The sequence below is a fragment of the Centruroides sculpturatus genome, unplaced genomic scaffold, assembly GCF_000671375.1.
Source record: "Centruroides sculpturatus isolate CEXI.00-Female unplaced genomic scaffold, Cexi_2.0 scaffold56, whole genome shotgun sequence".
NCBI lineage: Eukaryota > Metazoa > Arthropoda > Arachnida > Scorpiones > Buthidae > Centruroides > Centruroides sculpturatus.
In genome coordinates, this window is record NW_019384586.1 from 276,951 (window position 1) to 302,029 (window position 25,079).

Sequence of the window (25,079 nt, forward strand, 5' to 3'; positions counted from 1 at the left end):
GGCAACTTTAATAAAAATAATTAAAATAATTACAACTTTACAAAAAGAGAGAAGTTGCCGATCTTGCCCCTATACCCGGGGCAACTTCGTCAATTTCTCTCTTCTTGTAAAGTTGTAATTATTTTAATTATTTTTATTTCCAAACTGATTTTAACCAGTTCTATAGTAAGGTAACATTCCAATAGACAATATGCAAAGCTTTTTTTCCAGTTTACAGCAGTATTTATTACAGAAAATTTAAGTAAAGCTTAACATGCCGATCTTGCCCCGATCTCCCCTATATATATAATCTTTATGGTAGATATTAATTAATTAATTTTAAAAAAGATTCTGTAAATAGGATGGCCTAAAAGTCAGTTAACCGTGTTTAGATTTCTGTACTTAACTGCGTAAAGAATCGTGATTAAATATTGAAGTTTTTCTAATCGTTAACTGACTTTCGGGCCATCCTTAGGACCGAAAACACAAATGAATAAGAGGAACATTCGAAGGACCTATACACACTTTCGAACCACATAAATCAATGTATAGACGCCCCGAAAGTCTGTTAACCGTGATTAGATTTCCGTCTGTTCCAGCAGCGTTAAACCGAGTTTAAAATAATGTACAGAATTGGCGAAAACGTGACTAAATATTTAGCATTTTATAATGGTTAACTGACTTTAAGTCGAAAATTATGACGAATGAATAGAAGGAACATTTAAGTAGGAATGAAGGACTGTAAACACTTCCAAGCCACCTGTACCAATATACTGGTAACCGAAAAATCTGCTTACCCTGTTTAAACTACGTGTTTTGCAGCAATGTTGAACAGAGTTCAAAACAGCGTGCTCTTTTGGTGCGGAATCAGGGGGTAGCGTGTTAAATATTTAAGTTTTTATAATGGCTAACTGACTTTTGACCCACACCTTAGCTCAAAAACAATTGAATAAGAAGATCATTTCAGTAAAGTACGAGTTACAATAGACTTTTCGTTAACAGACTTTTGGGCCTCTTGTAGAGTCGCTCAAAAGTCCGTTAACCGTTTGAAAATGTGAATACACTGAAAAATACCCAGATGCCGAATTACTCGCAAATATTAAACTTCAGTACGGTTAAATGATCTTTGAATCAAACTTTATATTTTAATGTAGTGAAACTCATTTAGTCCTATATTATAGATACATAAATTTGATTAATATAATAATAATCAAATGAAAACAAAATTAATTTTTAAAACTCGAATTTCATTACAATTAAAATGAGATAAAATAGCGATTAAAACAATTAATTAGACTGTACTTTATCGGAGTAAACAGCAATTAAATATTTCTTGATCAGCGACCGATAAAATTGTACTTGGTTAATTTAAAGAAAATAAAATAATAAAAATTTTGTTAAGAAACTTTGTGGAGTAAAAATAAAATTTGTACATATTTTTTATGAATTTTTATTTAAAAAAAAATAAATCCCTGAAGTACCGATTAAATTATATTAAAAATTAATTAATGGAAATAAATTGTTAAAAAATAAATTAATAAGTTTTATATAATTTTGATAAAATAATAAATCTTATTCCTTCAAAATTTTGCATTTAATTCATCCGTTCATATGTCTGTCGGTAAACTTTTACGATATTAAATGTCAAAGAATGTTTACAGACAAACAGACGTTCGATTATTTTTTAAGAAATATAACAAGTACAGTAATTCATTTACATTACTGAATTTTATTATATATCCGGCATAATCAATAAAACTTTCCATGTGTATATTAATTATAATGTGAAATTCGAACCTCATTTACAAGAAAATTCAAAAAAAAAATTCATTAAAATAAAAGGTTAATTCATCATATAAACAAGCACTAAATAAATAAATTTCGTTAAAACTTCCTCTTATGATATAAATAATATTAAAAATGCAAATAAATTTCATTTAAGTAAAAAAATACATTTTACGTATAATAAATAAATTAATTAAAATTTCATGCACGTTTCATTCGAACCCATTCACTTAGAAAATTAACTTTTAATATTTATGTATATATTTAATAATTAAATTTTTCATTAAAAAAAGTAAAAATTCTAATATAATCCATTAATTTTAAAACGAGTTTTAATGACATTTTCACCCTGTTAATGTGGTTTTACCGTTGTACTAAACGATTCTACAGAGAGGACAACATTAAAGTAACACTGTAAAAATAAGAAAAAAAAAAAAACAAGATTTATATTAATGGATATGTTCACACTCCAATAAATAAACCGTATGAGAATTATTAAAAATGATTTAAAGCTTCCACTCCTTACTCTCTAAAGTTCATATCTCTTTAGACTGTAATTCGATAGAATTGGTTAAATTTGGAATAGTTCCAAAATACAAACTTGTTCGCGAAGTGACTTTACTTTTCTATACTTTTCACGAACTTTTTTTTTANAATGAATTTTTTAAATATTTTATTTAATAAAAACAAAAATCAAAGTAATATTTGGCTTCACTGCAACACTCGTGGAAGCGTGAACAATTTTTTTGTCTATTTCATTCATTGAAAACGAAAATAAGAAACTCGATTTCAATTTCGTATTGTTACGTAACAATAGTTAACTTTAACCTTCGTATTGTTACGTATATCATCATTAATCATTATCATCTTTCAACGTCAAACTGTGGGTTATTAAACTCTTGACATTCAGAATAAAAATCAGGAAATTTGCATTAACTTAATTGACTCTTCTCGTATTGATCCGTATAATATTTGACCTTTGACCTAAGAGATATTACTTAATATATCTGCTCTTTAACTTTATTTTATGAAATTATTACATACTGGAGAAGTTAGTGAGTGATAATAATAATCGTAACGTGAAAAGTCAACCGCATATAAATTATTTAAGAGTTAAGTGTAGAAAGTATGGAAGAGCTGTAATTTTTCATAAATTAGTAATCCATACTGTTATATATTATAGTGTAAGTATTGGTATGATTAACGTCACTTTGAGATTAAAAAACATTGATTCTTTTGGTATGTGTAACGCAGCTTTTAACACTATTTAATGTTAATAAATAAAAAAATAATAGCAATTAAAATTTAATTTTTAAGTAATTAGTTTGTAATTTCTACCAAATTATTAAGCTAAGTATAATCCTTAGAATTTGTGCGCTAAAAATAGGGCTTAAGCCAAGGTCGACGTTGTTTCTTGATCTCTTATAACATAAGAAGCCCTTCCCTCACCGAATAATAAAAACACGACACCCTAAATTGTAACAAATTAGGGCCTCATATCCTCATAGTATGAGGCCCTAAAGTTACTATAGAGCATAATGTGAGGCCTTAACCTTAGGGCCTCACATTATGCTCTATAGTAAATCTTTACCGTTAAATCCTGTCCTGTTTACAGTTGATATTTTTCTGTTACTATTTTAAAAATAATTTTACCGTTTAAAATACTATTTGATAAATTTACATTNATATATTTTTACGAGCTTTATCAATACCACAACATATATATAACATAAACAAACAATAATTATTCACATATATTTTTATATAGAATAAACAAACGATAATTATCATTGAAACCTTCGTCCTGATGGTGAAAGAGGAGATGTATGATAGTTATAGTTTTTCTTTTGATGTCGCCCCCCAATCAACCAAGAAAATAAATCCTTTAACCTATCAAAATCATTCTTTCAAGTTGATATAGAGTCAACGACACTCTTAAAAGTAACGACCTATTGGGAGGACAGTTAACTGCGGGTGGTTAGGACAAGCTGCGACACTTCCCTTCAAACTACATCCAGACCACGTGACTAAGGAATAAAATAAGATGAAACCCTTTCCAGACGCCGTCTGACGTTCAGGTAATTTATCAAAATCATTTTGATTTTTATTTTATTTTCACTATTATTATCATTTTCTTTTTTTCATTGGAGGATGTTGGCATTTCCATTATCATGTAGCCAATTATGAATGTTATTTTAACATTTATTCAAGTAATGAGTGAGATCTTTATCGTTATTATTTATAAAAATAAAGCTTTAATTTATTGCTGTTGTTTTTCTAATTTTATTTTATTTTATTTTTTAATAAAATAAATTGTATTCGTTAATTACAATTTTCTTAAGTAATCAAATTATCGATTTCATTTAAATTGGTAATTATATTTGTGTAATTATTGTGAAATTTTAAACATATTTTTTTTGTAATTATATTGTTAAAAATATTTATAAAATTTTAAATTTAGTAACTGTAATTTCTGTATATTTTTTTTACATTATAAATTATAATGATTTTCCATTGAATGTAAGAAGAGTTTTATGTAAATGTCTTGCGTGAAATGAACTTTATTTCTTGTTCTTTTTTTTTTTTAATTAACTGAAATTCTGAATAAGAAATATGATAAAATTAAATGTCAAATGTGGAGGAAATATATTTAGAGTTTTATCAAAATTCTATTTTTGTTGAGTTATTTTAAATAAATTACTTAATTTTCTTTAAATGTAGTGGAATAATTACATAAACTTATGTTAATAGTTACACGTAAATATTGTTCAGTAACTAGTGTTTTATAACGGTAACATAGCAGCATTATTTTGAAGTAACGTGAGGCAATATCGCAATATTATTCTGAGGTAAAGTGGGAGCAATATTGCAGCATTATTTTGAGGGTAACGTGGGTAACATTGTAATATTATTTCGCACAGATGGCAATGTTTTGGAAGTCTATGGTAGTGATTTGCCTTAGGAAGAATGCTACCATTTTTATATTTATAGATAGCTATTTTATATTCTCGTATACTTACATAACACACAACTAAAGAAATACGTAACTGCTCCACATAAATACACAAATAGAAATTATATGTTTATATATCCCAATTTTTCTCTAAGTGATAGAGAAACACGAAAGCAACTAATAGAACATAGAGTAAATACACTAGAAAAATAGGTAAAAATACACCTGAAATACATCACACTTGACATACATTCGATAGTAAACAGTAGAAAAACATTGATATTTACCAATTTCCTTAAGAAAACTCCAACTACATTTTAACACAATAAATAAATTACGTTGAAAAACACAGGTAACCGAACAGAGTTTATCACAACACCACTGAGAGATAGCATAGTTACGAGATAACTTATCAAAAAATGATGTCAGCAAGCATCGTAAAGGATCAAATGATAAATATTTTCAACGCTATATTTTCTAATATTTGTTTCTTTAATCATCAGATAAAGTTATTTTTTTCCACCGGAAGTCGATGTTTACATTTTGTAACTGGCCGGAAGTCGTTACAAGCAGTGATTTTTAATCGAACGTCACCAGTTTCGTCGCTTCATCTTTTAAATTAATTATAAATTTACACGTATTTTACATAATTAAATGTAAATTCTCTATATAGGAATACGAGATCCTTTATATAACGAAAGTAGTAATGTATATATAGAACGTAAAATAAAGCTGTTACTTTGTTAATTGCCAAAAATGTACATTGGTGTAGAAAGTGGGAACGAGTCGTAGTACAGGGACCTTTGACCGAAGTTGGAATGTCAATGGCAGGATATGGCAAACATTGGCCATGTTATGGTTACACGTGAAGCGAATGGGCCGATGACATACATTTGTCATTGGATTTAAACAGCTGAAGAGAAGCAGATAAGCTGGATAGGAAGAATATCCAAGAATGAATTGTTGACGTTCATTCGGGGGTTATTTTCAATTGCAAAAAATGCAATTTAAAAAAATATTTTAGCGTTTTACAGATGATTTTTTTTGCAGGTTTAAAATTTACATTGAAAATTCGAATAAAAACTTCAAAAATTCGAGTGATTCTTCCAGTTTTCAGTCATTTTTTTAACCAATTATTTCAATTTTCAGACGTTTTTCTTATAAAAGATTAATACAAAACCATTACGAATTCCTTACAGATATTTAAAAAAACCTGAATTTAAATGAATATTTAAATGAAAAAAATAGATATTTGTAACTTTAAGTGCATTCTTCAACAAGCATTTCTTCATTTTGCGACTGTTTAAAACAACTAATTTCCTTAGAACTTTAAAAGTGTTCTTAAAATTAGAATGGTTAGTTTTAGAAAAATCAAGTATTTCTTTCAAAGTTTGGACATTTTAAAATTCTGTTTTTTTTTTATAATATTGATAAATATATACAGTATATAAAATATTATATTAGAAACAACAATATTTATCAACTTAAATTGAATAATAACATTCAGATTTGCTCATAGAAAGTAAATATAATTCTTATTTATTATCCAGCATTTTCTCGTATTACTGTATTAAGTATATAAGCAATTCTTGTATGAAATATTACTATTAATATGTCTATTTTTTATTATTATAAGGCCACAAATCATAAGTTTCTATTTCTTTCCTCATACAGAACAATACTACACAATCTTATCCCCCCATAAGAAAAATATGCACTAAATCCCAAAGATATTATATTATTTTTTTTGTGAATTAATAGTCTGGAAGAAACCATTTGATGATATTTTATAACGATAAGATTCCTTGTACATTTATAAAACGACAATTTGTACGCCATTCGCATACGTCTTGCCATCTTACAAATGTATTCTCCACCCCCCTACAATAATATTCTACGGAGAATTTTTGAGAATATTAGCGATATTCTATGAGTTTTTTTTAAAGTAATTTTACAATTTTTATTATATAAAAAAAGTAATAAAATTCCAATTTAAAAAAATCCTGCAACGAGATGAGTAACTTTCCCGGCAATAAAAGAACTGAAAATTTCGAACGCCATCTGTTATCAGATTGTGTTAAAAAATAACTTTTATACTATTAATTATTATAAAATGGTAGAAAGTTTAATTTTTCGGACTAGAGATGAGTTTTATAAAAACATTTAAAATGATAATAACGATTAAAATTGTCATTAACTCCGACTTCCTCTATATATGACACGTGACGTCCTCTAGCTCCTCATCCCCTTGACCTTTAATCCCTAAAATTTGACAGCATCTAAACCCCTAACAGACAACCCTCCCTACAAAATTTCAGACATTTCCGACAAAACGCACAGGAGTTATTAAGCTTCAAATAAGGTAAACAAAGTCGTGGCCTCCCCACACATATCTATAATACAGAAAGAATCCCTAAATTTTTAAAATTTATGTACGTTTCAAAGCGCTCCAAAAATGTAAAAATCTTCAGAGGTCATTTTTGACCGATGGCCATACTTCAGTGACGACTTATAGCTTCATGGGGCCCAGGCAAATTGTAATTAAGAGGTCTCATGTACCGTGTTGAGTTCAGGAATTATTCTTCGGGGAATTTCTTCGAGAAAATATTATATATATAATTGTTTGGGGCCCAATAACAGAGAGCCCCAGAATGGGCCTTTATGCCCTATTTCCATACTATCCCTCTTTTATGTATAACATTCAGGAAAGTAAAAATTAGTTTGACTTTATTAAGTTTTTAATGTATAATCTGCGATTTATTTACGTTTTTTTTTTATTTTTTAAATAGTAAATCCTTTCTACGTTTCTTGTGTTCTAAAAATTAAAATTTAATTTAGAATAATTATATTCAAATTTTTTAGGAATGAAATTAAAACTTTTAATTGCATTTAAATTTTTGTATTTTTTTTTTTTTTTGTAATTTTTTCGCAATAAAAATCAAAATTACGATTAAAAATGATTATATTTAAATTAAAAAAAATCAATTTTATATACTTTTAATACATTTTTTAACGCAGAAAAACCCGTATAAACCAGAATCGAATTGCTTTTTCCAGTTTACGTGGTGTCCGTTTTATACAGGTTCCGTCTTAGACAGGTTTTTTGCCGTACAATAGAAATTACATTTTACAATTTTTCCTAATTTTCTTCGCTTCATTTTATCTACAAATTATTATAATTTGATAAGATATTAAAAACAGATTCGTGTAAAATAAATGATATAAATTCGTAAAAAAATTAATAAATATTTAACTATAATATAAAGTAAGTTATTTGTGATAAATTTAGCGATTTGGNAGGACTATCACGAATATATGTATAAAGTTTTATACATATTGGTTAAGCCATTCTCACGTGGTATACGAACAGACACACACACACACACACACACACACAAGAATTCAATATATCATATTATAATCTTCTATAAAATTATAACACATGCTCATAACTGTAATAAATATTACATAATACGTTACATATTCTGTTATTTTAACATTAAGAAGTTTTCTATTTTGTTTTTTAATTAATAAATTACAGTCGAAACCTGTAAACAGAGGCCATATTTTCGAGAACTTTTTTCTGCTTTTGAAAAAAAACTGCGGATAAAATAACCTGTAAACAACGGCCACTGAACAAGAGTCACCTCCGAACAACGGCCATTTCTTACCTTCTGGTCAGTGGCCGTTGTTCGCAAGTTTGAATCTTGTAGTTTGAATTTCTCACCTTCGTTACTAAATTATTTAATAATGAATGTCATTGTAGAAATATTTGATACAGTCAAACCTCTGAAAACGGCCAAAAAAAACGAGAACATAAAAATGGCCGTTGTTCACAGGTTGATAATGTATGGCGATTGTTTTGTACGCATTTTTTTCTTTAAAAAGAAATGGTCGCCGTGTAGAGGTGGCCGTTATTAGAGGTTCACCGCATATGATTTTAGTAATATAACCTTAAAAAATACATTAATTAACTTTAAAACTATAAATTACTTCGACTTCTGGTGTGATTTTCTCATCTTTAATATTGAATTATTTAATACTGTCTGTACGTTTGTCTATACAAAATTCATATAAACATTTGAAATAAATAAAATAATGTTAAATCACTTTAAAATTCGTCGAAATTGATTTTTATCATTAGTGTAATGAGGAAATTGTTAGAAATTCTCTAATTAAAATAAACCAGTTTTTTTTTTATGTTTTAGATATAATAAGTTAATTAAAACTTTTAATAAATAAATCCCTGGTACACTCGGGAATCGATTAATGTTTAATTTGTGAAATTTTATCAGTAATTTAATTTTTAATTAATTTTTCCCCTTCTTATAAAGCTATCCGGGGGTTATTTTCAATTGCAAAAAATGCAATTTAAAAAAATATTTTAGCGTTTTACAGATGATTTTTTTTGCAGGTTTAAAATTTACATTGAAAATTCGAATAAAAACTTCAAAAATTCGAGTGATTCTTCCANAGATCATTTCAGTAAAGTACGAGTTACAATAGACTTTTCGTTAACAGACTTTTGGGCCTCTTGTAGAGTCGCTCAAAAGTCCGTTAACCGTTTGAAAATGTGAATACACTGAAAAATACCCAGATGCCGAATTACTCGCAAATATTAAACTTCAGTACGGTTAAATGATCTTTGAATCAAACTTTATATTTTAATGTAGTGAAACTCATTTAGTCCTATATTATAGATACATAAATTTGATTAATATAATAATAATCAAATGAAAACAAAATTAATTTTTAAAACTCGAATTTCATTACAATTAAAATGAGATAAAATAGCGATTAAAACAATTAATTAGACTGTACTTTATCGGAGTAAACAGCAATTAAATATTTCTTGATCAGCGACCGATAAAATTGTACTTGGTTAATTTAAAGAAAATAAAATAATAAAAATTTTGTTAAGAAACTTTGTGGAGTAAAAATAAAATTTGTACATATTTTTTATGAATTTTTATTTAAAAAAAAATAAATCCCTGAAGTACCGATTAAATTATATTAAAAATTAATTAATGGAAATAAATTGTTAAAAAATAAATTAATAAGTTTTATATAATTTTGATAAAATAATAAATCTTATTCCTTCAAAATTTTGCATTTAATTCATCCGTTCATATGTCTGTCGGTAAACTTTTACGATATTAAATGTCAAAGAATGTTTACAGACAAACAGACGTTCGATTATTTTTTAAGAAATATAACAAGTACAGTAATTCATTTACATTACTGAATTTTATTATAATTCAATTCTTCTTTAATTATTTAAGTTAAAACTTAAAGGTGTTTAATAGTTAATTTATAATTGTAAACGTGACCGAGATGAAAGGTTTTCCCTGCACAAATCTTAAAGTTAAAGCTTATAATTATATATAAATATACACCATTCGCATTTAACTTGAACTAACTTTCACGTTTAGTTTTAAAGATCTAAGACATGAAATGAAATATTTAAGTGCCATAGGAAATTAAGCTCCCTTAGCAGGGAATACACCAAAATATATCATGTAAAAGTATAGAAGAGACTTCCAGTTTAAACTTCTATAAAATATAGGGGAGATCGGGGCAACTTCGGCATGCGGGGCAAGTTTGTCAAGCGCTTTTTTTAAAAAACAAATTTTTAATCTAATTAATTAATTAATTAATTAATTTTAAATTATTTTTTGTATTTATTTTCGTTGTAATTACATTGTCGTTTTATTTACTTTATTTGCAAAATTAATTAATTAATTAATTTTAAAAAAGATTCTGTAAATAGGATGGCCTAAAAGTCAGTTAACCGTGTTTAGATTTCTGTACTTAACTGCGTAAAGAATCGTGATTAAATATTGAAGTTTTTCTAATCGTTAACTGACTTTCGGGCCATCCTTAGGACCGAAAACACAAATGAATAAGAGGAACATTCGAAGGACCTATACACACTTTCGAACCACATAAATCAATGTATAGACGCCCCGAAAGTCTGTTAACCGTGATTAGATTTCCGTCTGTTCCAGCAGCGTTAAACCGAGTTTAAAATAATGTACAGAATTGGCGAAAACGTGACTAAATATTTAGCATTTTATAATGGTTAACTGACTTTAAGTCGAAAATTATGACGAATGAATAGAAGGAACATTTAAGTAGGAATGAAGGACTGTAAACACTTCCAAGCCACCTGTACCAATATACTGGTAACCGAAAAATCTGCTTACCCTGTTTAAACTACGTGTTTTGCAGCAATGTTGAACAGAGTTCAAAACAGCGTGCTCTTTTGGTGCGGAATCAGGGGGTAGCGTGTTAAATATTTAAGTTTTTATAATGGCTAACTGACTTTTGACCCACACCTTAGCTCAAAAACAATTGAATAAGAAGATCATTTCAGTAAAGTACGAGTTACAATAGACTTTTCGTTAACAGACTTTTGGGCCTCTTGTAGAGTCGCTCAAAAGTCCGTTAACCGTTTGAAAATGTGAATACACTGAAAAATACCCAGATGCCGAATTACTCGCAAATATTAAACTTCAGTACGGTTAAATGATCTTTGAATCAAACTTTATATTTTAATGTAGTGAAACTCATTTAGTCCTATATTATAGATACATAAATTTGATTAATATAATAATAATCAAATGAAAACAAAATTAATTTTTAAAACTCGAATTTCATTACAATTAAAATGAGATAAAATAGCGATTAAAACAATTAATTAGACTGTACTTTATCGGAGTAAACAGCAATTAAATATTTCTTGATCAGCGACCGATAAAATTGTACTTGGTTAATTTAAAGAAAATAAAATAATAAAAATTTTGTTAAGAAACTTTGTGGAGTAAAAATAAAATTTGTACATATTTTTTATGAATTTTTATTTAAAAAAAAATAAATCCCTGAAGTACCGATTAAATTATATTAAAAATTAATTAATGGAAATAAATTGTTAAAAAATAAATTAATAAGTTTTATATAATTTTGATAAAATAATAAATCTTATTCCTTCAAAATTTTGCATTTAATTCATCCGTTCATATGTCTGTCGGTAAACTTTTACGATATTAAATGTCAAAGAATGTTTACAGACAAACAGACGTTCGATTATTTTTTAAGAAATATAACAAGTACAGTAATTCATTTACATTACTGAATTTTATTATATATCCGGCATAATCAATAAAACTTTCCATGTGTATATTAATTATAATGTGAAATTCGAACCTCATTTACAAGAAAATTCAAAAAAAAAAATTCATTAAAATAAAAGGTTAATTCATCATATAAACAAGCACTAAATAAATAAATTTCGTTAAAACTTCCTCTTATGATATAAATAATATTAAAAATGCAAATAAATTTCATTTAAGTAAAAAAATACATTTTACGTATAATAAATAAATTAATTAAAATTTCATGCACGTTTCATTCGAACCCATTCACTTAGAAAATTAACTTTTAATATTTATGTATATATTTAATAATTAAATTTTTCATTAAAAAAAGTAAAAATTCTAATATAATCCATTAATTTTAAAACGAGTTTTAATGACATTTTCACCCTGTTAATGTGGTTTTACCGTTGTACTAAACGATTCTACAGAGAGGACAACATTAAAGTAACACTGTAAAAATAAGAAAAAAAAAAAAAAGAAGATTTATATTAATGGATATGTTCACACTCCAATAAATAAACCGTATGGGAATTATTAAAAATGATTTAAAGCTTCCTCTCCTTACTCTCTAAAGTTCATATCTCTTTAGACTGTAATTCGATAGAATTGGTTAAATTTGGAATAGTTCCAAAATACAAACTTGTTCGCGAAGTGACTTTACTTTTCTATACTTTTCACGAACTTTTTTTTTAATATATATATATATAGAAACGTCACGCATACAATTCCATATGTCATTGGTTAGAAAGAGTCACGTCAATTGTAAATTTTTTTGAAACGTTTGCTAAAAAGTTTTCTGTTTAGTTTCAACAAATAGTTTTTAAGATTAAAAAACTTATACTAAGTTTTTTAATGCGTTCATTACGTAACAGTATATATATATTGTCGTGTTTTAATTATGTTTAAAATTAATTTTAATAAAAATACAAAATTTTAATGCGTTTGTTACGTAACAATATAAATTTTAATTGAGTTTAGTTTGTAATTGATTAATTTTTTAACATAATTGATGAAATTGATTATTTAATCAGCTGATAAAATCACGTGATAAGTTATCAGCTGTTCACAAAAATTCAATTATTAAAATTGATTATATTTCTTTCACGTTACATAAGAAATAATCAATTACAATAACAAAATTCCACGTGATTTTGAAACAGATTATTTAAAAATCGTAAGCCTGTATTGGCCGAGAAAAATTTAAAATTAACCAATCACGTTTCGAATTTGAATATCTCATCAGGATTGATTCATTTTAAAAATATTTTTAACGAATTGCGGCACGTTTCTAAGAAGATATTTATCCTATTATTTTAAAGCGTTATCTTTAATTATTTTTCTATTTTTATAGGGTCATTTACTCTACAAATAACAACTTTATAAAGAAAAATGAAGAAAAATAACTGCTTATATATATATATATATATATATATTTTTTTTTTTTACGAGCTTTATCAATACCACAACATATATATAACATAAACAAACAATAATTATTCACATATATTTTTATATAGAATAAACAAACGATAATTATCATTGAAACCTTCGTCCTGATGGTGAAAGAGGAGATGTATGATAGTTATAGTTTTTCTTTTGATGTCGCCCCCCAATCAACCAAGAAAATAAATCCTTTAACCTATCAAAATCATTCTTTCAAGTTGATATAGAGTCAACGACACTCTTAAAAGTAACGACCTATTGGGAGGACAGTTAACTGCGGGTGGTTAGGACAAGCTGCGACACTTCCCTTCAAACTACATCCAGACCACGTGACTAAGGAATAAAATAAGATGAAACCCTTTCCAGACGCCGTCTGACGTTCAGGTAATTTATCAAAATCATTTTGATTTTTATTTTATTTTCACTATTATTATCATTTTCTTTTTTTCATTGGAGGATGTTGGCATTTCCATTATCATGTAGCCAATTATGAATGTTATTTTAACATTTATTCAAGTAATGAGTGAGATCTTTATCGTTATTATTTATAAAAATAAAGCTTTAATTTATTGCTGTTGTTTTTCTAATTTTATTTTATTTTATTTTTTAATAAAATAAATTGTATTCGTTAATTACAATTTTCTTAAGTAATCAAATTATCGATTTCATTTAAATTGGTAATTATATTTGTGTAATTATTGTGAAATTTTAAACATATTTTTTTTGTAATTATATTGTTAAAAATATTTATAAAATTTTAAATTTAGTAACTGTAATTTCTGTATATTTTTTTTACATTATAAATTATAATGATTTTCCATTGAATGTAAGAAGAGTTTTATGTAAATGTCTTGCGTGAAATGAACTTTATTTCTTGTTCTTTTTTTTTTTTTAATTAACTGAAATTCTGAATAAGAAATATGATAAAATTAAATGTCAAATGTGGAGGAAATATATTTAGAGTTTTATCAAAATTCTATTNATACTATCAAACTTCGATTTAACGTCATTTGTTCGCCTCCAAAACTTGCACTAAATCGAGTGTCACTAAAACGAAGTGCCACAAATAATATTAACAATAGGGTCTACGCGTGAGTTCGGTGTTTGGGTCATTTGGAATCACGTGTTTTGGTGTCGTCGCAAGTTATTTATAGAGAAAAATCCGTCTTCAAGCATTCGTTGGCGCTCTACGAGGTTAGCGCTATATAAAAGGACGTCGTATCGAGGTTTTAATGTATAGCTTAGTACAGTAAATTATATACTTTATAATATGTAGGGTATAATAGTGTATAAATATATTTTGCTCGAAATAAAAACATATTAAGTGTATTTATAAAAAATACAACAAAAAGCAATTTCACATCAAAATTTACATTCAAGGATTCAGTAATTTTCAGCTGATACTCGTGCAGACAGACAAACAGACGTGAATTCGTAAATCTTTCCAGGACTATCACGAATATATGTATAAAGTTTTATACATATTGGTTAAGCCATTCTCACGTGGTATACGAACAGACACACACACACACACACACACACACAAGAATTCAATATATCATATTATAATCTTCTATAAAATTATAACACATGCTCATAACTGTAATAAATATTACATAATACGTTACATATTTTATATATTATATAATAAACTTTATTAATTTTAAATAATTATATTAAAATAATAAAGGAAATAATTTGCATATTATTTTCCTCTTATTTTAAAGTGAAATTTTTTGGAAATTATTTTTAAATTCGTACAAAACGCCAACTTTCTTTTCTTTTCGTCTCACTCTTCACAACGACCTTGTATTTTCGCTGCTCTGGTTAAGATTTTATCGTCTTTGAGATATGCAGGGTGGTCCAAAACTCAGTTAACCGAGATATATTTTTAAACCGCCTTAAAACAGCTGTATCTTATTAACGATCCTTAAAATCACAGACACAAATATTTATATACACAGATATATATATATATTGGTTAACTGACATTTGATCCACCCTGTATAATTGCAAAATTTAATATGAAATTCAATAAGTCAAACCTGTGAACAACGGCCACTGAAAAGAACACAAAAAATGGCCATTGTTTGGATATTATTACATACGAATTTTCGTATAATGAATCTGTAAAGATGGCCGCCTGTTAAGAAGGTTCGATTGTATTTTATAATTAACAATAATTATAATTACTATCAATTACGTTTTGTTTTAATGATGTTTTATCAATATATAAGTTTATAATTTACCTTCTAATTATAGATAAGACCTAAATTTTAACGGATACGGGGGTGGAGAGACGTTAAAAAAAAAAAAATGATCTCGTGCCTACGTTTCGTCACCTCCTCAAGGCTCCACGTCACTCAGGTGATGACAAATTCCAGGAGTTGTTATTTAGGAAAAGAAAAAATAAATTTTTCCCCTCGTAATTTACGCGATATTTAAATAACTTTAAATCACTAAGCAGAACTTAATTAAGGAAATAATAATTATAATTAGCGTTTTATATTATCATTAATTCAGCGTTTCTTAATCATAAAAAAAATGACGAAATGAATTTAACTTCATGAATGAATTTCACGTCACGTGACTTTTAAATTAAAATTTTCACTAATTAAATTCAACGTGTTTTTTTGGTTGACCCAAAAGTTAGTAAACCGTACCAAGTTTCATTTTTCAGCAGTCTTCTGCAGCTGAATGATCTTAAAATATTTTTTTTTGAGCGAAATAATATGTATAGGTTAACTAACTTTTGGGCCATCTATAGAAGCGGTAAATTCTATACTTATTTTAAACTATTAAAAACAGTAATAATTAAATATGAAATTACTTAAATGCCGAATATTGTTTTCGTTTTGGCAGGTTTCACGGTATATAAATATATATATATATATACTTTAATTTATTACATTCATTAAATCAAGTAAACATAAATTTTCTAAAACCTGTCAAAAACGGAAACTTGTCTAAATAGAAAGAAAATTCTTCGGAACGGAGCGTTTTTTCATGTTAAAAAGCAACCTGTCCAAAACGGAAACCTGCATAAAAGGGGGAAAAAGTTCTTCGGAACGAAACGATTTTCTGTATTAAAGCATAAACCTGTTTAAAAACGCGAACCTGTCAAACCGGTACCGTGTAATTCCGGTACTGTACAGTGAAATCTGTGTAAAACGGACTCGTACGATGCCGAATATTGTTTTCGTTTTGGCAGGTTTCACGGTATATAAATATATATATATATATATACTTTAATTTATTACATTCATTAAATCAAGTAAACATTATAACAATAATAAGCAGAAGAAAACAGAATGTTTTTGTGACTTTTATCTAATTACAAACCCAAACAATCTTAATTAATATAAGCTTCATTAGGAGAAAGTATATAAACAATGAAGGAAAACATTACAAAATAAATAACCTCGATTAACAATTCGAAATTAATTATTTTTAGATTTAATTAATTAAGAATTTTAGAATAGAATACAAAAATTCTTTAAAATGTCCTTACTAATTCCTTACAGACATTAAAAAAGCCATACACTCCTTATAAAATTCTTACCAAATTCTCACTAGTAATATAAAATCCTTACAAAACTCTTTAAAAACCATTTCAAATCCTTACAGACCTTTGAAAACTCTTAAGATTTTATAAAATCCTTAACAAATCCTTACAAAATCCTTACCATATCCTTTCAGACCTTACAAAACTAAATTGCTCCAATATTCCAATTTCGTAAGGACATTTTTAAAATATTACATTTTTTTTATTATTACCTNTTATTAATATACTATCAAACTTCGATTTAACGTCATTTGTTCGCCTCCAAAACTTGCACTAAATCGAGTGTCACTAAAACGAAGTGCCACAAATAATATTAACAATAGGGTCTACGCGTGAGTTCGGTGTTTGGGTCATTTGGAATCACGTGTTTTGGTGTCGTCGCAAGTTATTTATAGAGAAAAATCCGTCTTCAAGCATTCGTTGGCGCTCTACGAGGTTAGCGCTATATAAAAGGACGTCGTATCGAGGTTTTAATGTATAGCTTAGTACAGTAAATTATATACTTTATAATATGTAGGGTATAATAGTGTATAAATATATTTTGCTCGAAATAAAAACATATTAAGTGTATTTATAAAAAATACAACAAAAAGCAATTTCACATCAAAATTTACATTCAAGGATTCAGTAATTTTCAGCTGATACTCGTGCAGACAGACAAACAGACGTGAATTCGTAAATCTTTCCAGGACTATCACGAATATATGTATAAAGTTTTATACATATTGGTTAAGCCATTCTCACGTGGTATACGAACAGACACACACACACACACACACACACACAAGAATTCAATATATCATATTATAATCTTCTATAAAATTATAACACATGCTAATTAAAATAATATATATTACATAATACGTTACATATTTTATATATTATATAATAAACTTTATTAATTTTAAATAATTATATTAAAATAATAAAGGAAATAATTTGCATATTATTTTCCTCTTATTTTAAAGTGAAATTTTTTGGAAATTATTTTTAAATTCGTACAAAACGCCAACTTTCTTTTCTTTTCGTCTCACTCTTCACAACGACCTTGTATTTTCGCTGCTCTGGTTAAGATTTTATCGTCTTTGAGATATGCAGGGTGGTCCAAAACTCAGTTAACCGAGATATATTTTTAAACCGCCTTAAAACAGCTGTATCTTATTAACGATCCTTAAAATCACAGACACAAATATTTATATACACAGATATATATATATATTGGTTAACTGACATTTGATCCACCCTGTATAATTGCAAAATTTAATATGAAATTCAATAAGTCAAACCTGGGAACAACGGCCACTGAAAAGAACACAAAAAATGGCCATTGTTTGGATATTATTACATACGAATTTTCGTATAATGAATCTGTAAAGATGGCCGCCTGTTAAGAAGGTTCGATTGTATTTTATAATTAACAATAATTATAATTACTATCAATTACGTTTTGTTTTAATGATGTTTTATCAATATATAAGTTTATAATTTACCTTCTAATTATAGATAAGACCTAAATTTTAACGGATACGGGGGTGGAGAGACGTTAAAAAAAAAAAAATGATCTCGTGCCTACGTTTCGTCACCTCCTCAAGGCTCCACGTCACTCAGGTGATGACAAATTCCAGGAGTTGTTATTTAGGAAAAGAAAAAATAAATTTTTCCCCTCGTAATTTACGCGATATTTAAATAACTTTAAATCACTAAGCAGAACTTAATTAAGGAAATAATAATTATAATTAGCGTTTTATATTATCATTAATTCAGCGTTTCTTAATCATAAAAAAAATGACGAAATGAATTTAACTTCATGAATGAATTTCACGTCACGTGACTTTTAAATTAAAATTTTCACTAATTAAATTCAACGTGTTTTTTTGGTTGACCCAAAAGTTAGTAAACCGTACCAAGTTTCATTTTTCAGCAGTCTTCTGCAGCTGAATGATCTTAAAATATTTTTTTTTGAGCGAAATAATATGTATAGGTTAACTAACTTTTGGGCCATCTATAGAAGCGGTAAATTCTATACTTATTTTAAACTATTAAAAACAGTAATAATTAAATATGAAATTACTTAAATATAATTTATTTTTAAGTATTTAAATTTCTAATTAAAATATATATTTATATAAGTTATGAATTAAATTATATTTATAACATTCGTAAATGATATATTTAAACTATGGATTCCCAACCAGTAGTCCGCGAACCCCAAGGGAGGGGCAGCTCGTAAAAGGATCCGCATAAAGTTCAAGATTTGTTTCGTTATGTGTCTATATTTCAAGTGATGATAATAAAATAAAGCTGAAGATATAATATGTTAAAATATTTAAAATATACTTTGTTCCCCGGTTGAGTAGAGGACCCTTTTATTTTGGAGGTGAATCAATTTTTTTTCTTTTTCTGGTTTTAGTTTAAAAGCGGTCCACTCACCACCAAAAGTTAGAAATCGCCCGTAAAAATACAATAAAATTTTACATGATATTTTATATATAAATGCAAGAAGCTTTATATGTAAATAAAAAAATTCAATAAGATTTTCTGAAGTTGATAACATTAAAAATATGAAAAAATAACATCTCGTGAAATTCAAATTTTAAAATAACACTGTTTAAGATAACAAGAAAAAAAAACACTGCTGAAATACCTTTACCCATTACGTACTGTACTTCAAGGGCACTGTCGATTGTATAAACAGATATAATGCAGAATATCTCTTGTATTTTTTTTTCCTCTCATTTTTTTTGGAATTAACTGAGAAAATATTATTTATGGAGAACAAACCTCATTTAGCATTCTCCCATTCCATTTACCTTTAATTATTTTTTCATCTTTTCTCTGTTATCGAACGGAAGAGAGGAAGCGTGTAACGTAATAAGAGACATATTTGACCAGAAAAAAATACATTTAAATCGTAATAATTCTACTAAAATATCATTTATTTAATTTTTTCGCCTATTATTGAATAGAAAATAAAATTGATTTTTTTAAAATGTTTATTCTATTTTATCTATGTTAAAAATAGATTTAATTAATTATTTTTAAAATTTTTTATTGTAAATTGTTTGTTTAAAAAGTTGGAAATGAAGCGACTTTTTAAATTTTCTTCGGTTTCAACAATGCTAGAAGGAACAACTGAAACTGTATTTTTAATGATGAAAATAGCTGAAATAGAGAAATTTGTTTAGTTTCAGTAATTGAAACAAAATAATTCATCAATTTTGTTCCATTTCAAAAATGCTAAAATTGGCAGCTGAAACAGAGTATTTTATTAATTTTGTTCAGTTGCAACAATGCCGAAAAAACGCAATAATTCTTTAATTTTGTTCCATTTCAACAATGCTAAAAATGGCAGCTGAAACAGAGTATTTTATTAATTTTGTTCAGTTGCAACAATGCCGAAAAAACGCAATAATTCTTTAATTTTGTTCCATTTCAACAATGCTAAAAATGGCAGCTGAAACAGAGTATTTTATTAATTTTGTTCAGTTGCAACAATGCCGAAAAAACGCAATAATTCTTTAATTTTGTTCCATTTCAACAATGCTAAAAATGGCAGCTGAAACAGAGTATTTTATTAATTTTGTTCAGTTGCAACAATGCCGAAAAAACGCAATAATTCTTTAATTTTGTTCCATTTCAACAATGCTAAAAATGGCAGCTGAAACAGAGTATTTTATTAATTTTGTTCAGTTGCAACAATGCCGAAAAAACGCAATAATTCTTTAATTTTGTTCCATTTCAACAATGCTAAAAATGGCAGCTGAAACAGAGTATTTTATTAATTTTGTTCAGTTGCAACAATGCCGAAAAAACGCAATAATTCTTTAATTTTGTTCCATTTCAACAATGCTAAAAATGGCAGCTGAAACAGAGTATTTTATTAATTTTGTTCAGTTGCAACAATGCCGAAAAAACGCAATAATTCTTTAATTTTGTTCCATTTCAACAATGCTAAAAATGGCAGCTGAAACAGAGTATTTTATTAATTTTGTTCAGTTGCAACAATGCCGAAAAAACGCAATAATTCTTTAATTTTGTTCCATTTCAACAATGCTAAAAATGGCAGCTGAAACAGAGTATTTTATTAATTTTGTTCAGTTGCAACAATGCCGAAAAAACGCAATAATTCTTTAATTTTGTTCCATTTCAACAATGCTAAAAATGGCAGCTGAAACAGAGTATTTTATTAATTTTGTTCAGTTGCAACAATGCCGAAAAAACGCAATAATTCTTTAATTTTGTTCCATTTCAACAATGCTAAAAATGGCAGCTGAAACAGAGTATTTTATTAATTTTGTTCAGTTGCAACAATGCCGAAAAAACGCAATAATTCTTTAATTTTGTTCCATTTCAACAATGCTAAAAATGGCAGCTGAAACAGAGTATTTTATTAATTTTGTTCAGTTGCAACAATGCCGAAAAAACGCAATAATTCTTTAATTTTGTTCCATTTCAACAATGCTAAAAATGGCAGCTGAAACAGAGTATTTTATTAATTTTGTTCAGTTGCAACAATGCCGAAAAAACGCAATAATTCTTTAATTTTGTTCCATTTCAACAATGCTAAAAATGGCAGCTGAAACAGAGTATTTTATTAATTTTGTTCAGTTGCAACAATGCCGAAAAAACGCAATAATTCTTTAATTTTGTTCCATTTCAACAATGCTAAAAATGGCAGCTGAAACAGAGTATTTTATTAATTTTGTTCAGTTGCAACAATGCCGAAAAAACGCAATAATTCTTTAATTTTGTTCCATTTCAACAATGCTAAAAATGGCAGCTGAAACAGAGTATTTTATTAATTTTGTTCAGTTGCAACAATGCCGAAAAAACGCAATAATTCTTTAATTTTGTTCCATTTCAACAATGCTAAAAATGGCAGCTGAAACAGAGTATTTTATTAATTTTGTTCAGTTGCAACAATGCCGAAAAAACGCAATAATTCTTTAATTTTGTTCCATTTCAACAATGCTAAAAATGGCAGCTGAAACAGAGTATTTTATTAATTTTGTTCAGTTGCAACAATGCCGAAAAAACGCAATAATTCTTTAATTTTGTTCCATTTCAACAATGCTAAAAATGGCNGAATTTATAAAATAAGAACACGTTTAAATATGTATTTAATAATACAGTGACATTATTGATACGTGATATACTTTCACGTAACCTATTTTTAAAGCAGACAAAGATGATTACAGTACGTACAATATGTATATGTGTGTGTTTCTGGCGACAGAATAAATCATTCTTTTAAAATTGTACATAATGACTTGCTTGGTATCAACTTGTCAACGACTCAAGCAGACAGCTGTCAAGTGACAAGTGCTTAAGAACTTGCCAAGTGATACCTGGTTAGATTTGTAGCCGGTCGTTGACTCTATTTTAGCTACTATACAATGGATACGCAAGCATTCGAAGCTTATTTAAAGCTTTAAAAAATGTATATATTTAATTATAAGCTAATTTAGAAACGAACAGACAGACGTTACGAAGCACGGTTTGTTGAAGAGTTAACATTAAAAAATTCCTATATTAGAAAGTTAATTGCGTGTACAGAATAATAATAATAATTTTTAGATTGAAATTTCAAAAACAAACTTTCATAGAGAGACATTAATAACTACAAATCGAAACAAATAATAGCTAATATTAATAACAATAAATTACATAAAACGTTAGCATTAAACATCGGAGGTTTATATAAATTACAATCAACATTTGCAGTGTGTTATTAAGCAGGTAATTTATAAATGCAATTAACGCAATAAAATATTTTATTAGTTATATAATAATAGAAAAATCATTAAAAATTTTAATTACAATTAAAATTGAGAGATTTATATATAATGGAGGAAAGTATTTTAATGATGAATTTTTACCTATATTTTTCAATCGAATTTTGATTTTTAAGTACAATTCTGGTGAGTGATTCGTGTAGATATTTTAAGATGCTGTTTGAAAATTTGCAATTCGTCTATCTGCCCCCCATTTTTTCCCCTCACTTTCTTAAACATTACACTACATTACCTATCCCGTATATTACTCAGAACACAGATGGAAAGAAGATAAGATCATGCAAATAAACACGAAAATTGCATAAGAGGAACACCAGATGCGTTTATAAATCAAAGCGTAACATATTACGAGAAAGAATGATCGATAGGAATGATTAAAATTCATAATTTCTCTCCATCTTCGACGACCTATCACGTATAAGAATTTACCTACAGACATAGGAACTCCCGTGACACATTTAAAAATTCTATACAGTAAAATAACTTAAATATAAAAATGTCAAACAGAATTTAACGACATTTATCGTTACGAAGATCGAAATATGTTTTTATTTTTATTACGGGAAGGAAATTTTTTATATATACATATATATATATATATTTTTTTTATTTATTTCATGCTTTCATAATTTATCTTGATGGATTGTTACATTGGCGTCATGAAGGTCAGACAACCTATATTTCGCTTTCATTTCTCTCTTGACTCTTATACTAAAATCAAAATGAGGACAGTGCACTCGTCAATAGGGATTGTTACGTGAATAAATCACCTCTTTGATTATTGCTTTAGTAGCAAAGCAATACTTTACTAAATAGAGAACTCTTAAAATTATTTTTTTTACACTTAAAAAAACTATTTCAGAAATTTTTTTTGTTATTAAAATTCTTGTTTGAATGAAGAGTATTTATCGTTTATTTATGTTTTGTAAGGAATAAAAGGAGACGAACGTAACTTTTCCAGGAAGTAATGCATAAACAATGTGTTCTAGGAAAATATTTATTGTGCTTTTACTAAAAAGAATTTATTTAAATTCTTTTTAGTAAAAGTACAATAAATATTTTCGCGGATAATGGTTAATTTATTATTACAATATATTAAAATATACAAGGAAAAAAAATCATCGGTAATATAATACTATATAATACATCGTAGTAAATTAGTAAATACGTACTGTACTCTTAAAATATTAAAAACGAGTACATTTTAATAATACTTTATTAAAACGAGTAGACAAAGCGGCCATGTATTAGTATATTATAATTATAAATATAGGGTGGCCTAAAAATCAGTTAACCGTTCTAGTATATACAATTTACACGTTTTAAAACGCTTCTGATGCCAAATTGTATTGTTTAAAAACGTTTTAAAAAGCATTTCGTTCGGTTAACTGATTATTGGACCACCCCATGAAATTATCAACACTTTTTAATGGTTCGAGATGAGCAAGTTTANGATAAACGATCGTTTCTATCGATTATCTAGGTGCACTATAAACATGATTATTTTACTTTATCTGCTTATGGTATTCCTCTTTCATCTTTTAAGTTATAAATTTTAATTAAACAAACAATTCAGCTAATGAAATCTTCGACTTTCAACTTTAATGCTTAATATTCTCAATGACGTGCTCCTACCTGATTCGAATTTCTATTATATTTTTCAACCACAGATTTTAAGTTTCATTTTGATATTTTTTCTTTTTTCCTTCTAAACTATATTTACGACTAGGGAAAACAATATATATATAATACTTACGTAAAGGCAAACTCCCATAAGTTACTTGTAGACATCGTACAGATATCCAACTTAAGAGGGGGTGAGATGAAAGTTGGAAAAATAAGCATATACACTTCTAATGATCACATCCGAAACGTGGCATTTGTGTGTTATTGATGATTTTCTAAGCGGTAACGAACTGTATTCATTTGGAAGATGATCGGATTTCGTTTATTAAGGAATAGAAATGAACAGAACACGTCTTGTTTCCACTGAGTGAACGGAACAAGTTCATCACGTCCGAACATCCAAGCTGGCTACACTCGATTGAAGGAAGCCAACGGAACGAGCCGATAGGTGGCGCATGCTCTGATGTTAGAAACAATGAGTAGAAGCGAGCGCCACCTAGGTTTTGTTTACATTTTCTCGATTATTTTTAGAGGAATTAGCGTTTATACATTTTTAAACGAGTTTTTTTTTTTCTTCTTCTTTTTCTTCTAAAGAGATGATTATTAAATTTTCGTCTTTTCATCACGAAAACGAAGGAAAAACGTACTTTTATACTTTAAAAAAATTATTCAATTATAAAAGTTCTCTTCGAATTATAAATTATAGCTTTTTTTATATTTTTCGAAGGTTGTTTGTGTTTGTGATGGATTATTTTTCAGTGCGCCTATCAAGAAAA

General features: G+C 27.3%; 1 protein-coding gene across 1 annotated transcript in view; it reads right to left on the reverse strand.

Annotated features, from left to right (window-relative positions):
* The window catches only part of LOC111624610, a 114,047-nt gene extending 89,328 nt beyond the window's left edge, over positions 1-24,719 (reverse strand). The window contains exon 1 of the mRNA XM_023367508.1: positions 24,434-24,719. The gene's annotated coding sequence lies outside the window, so the exon portion shown is untranslated. The remainder of the gene's footprint in view (positions 1-24,433) is intronic.
* Positions 24,720-25,079: the final 360 nt, after the last annotated feature.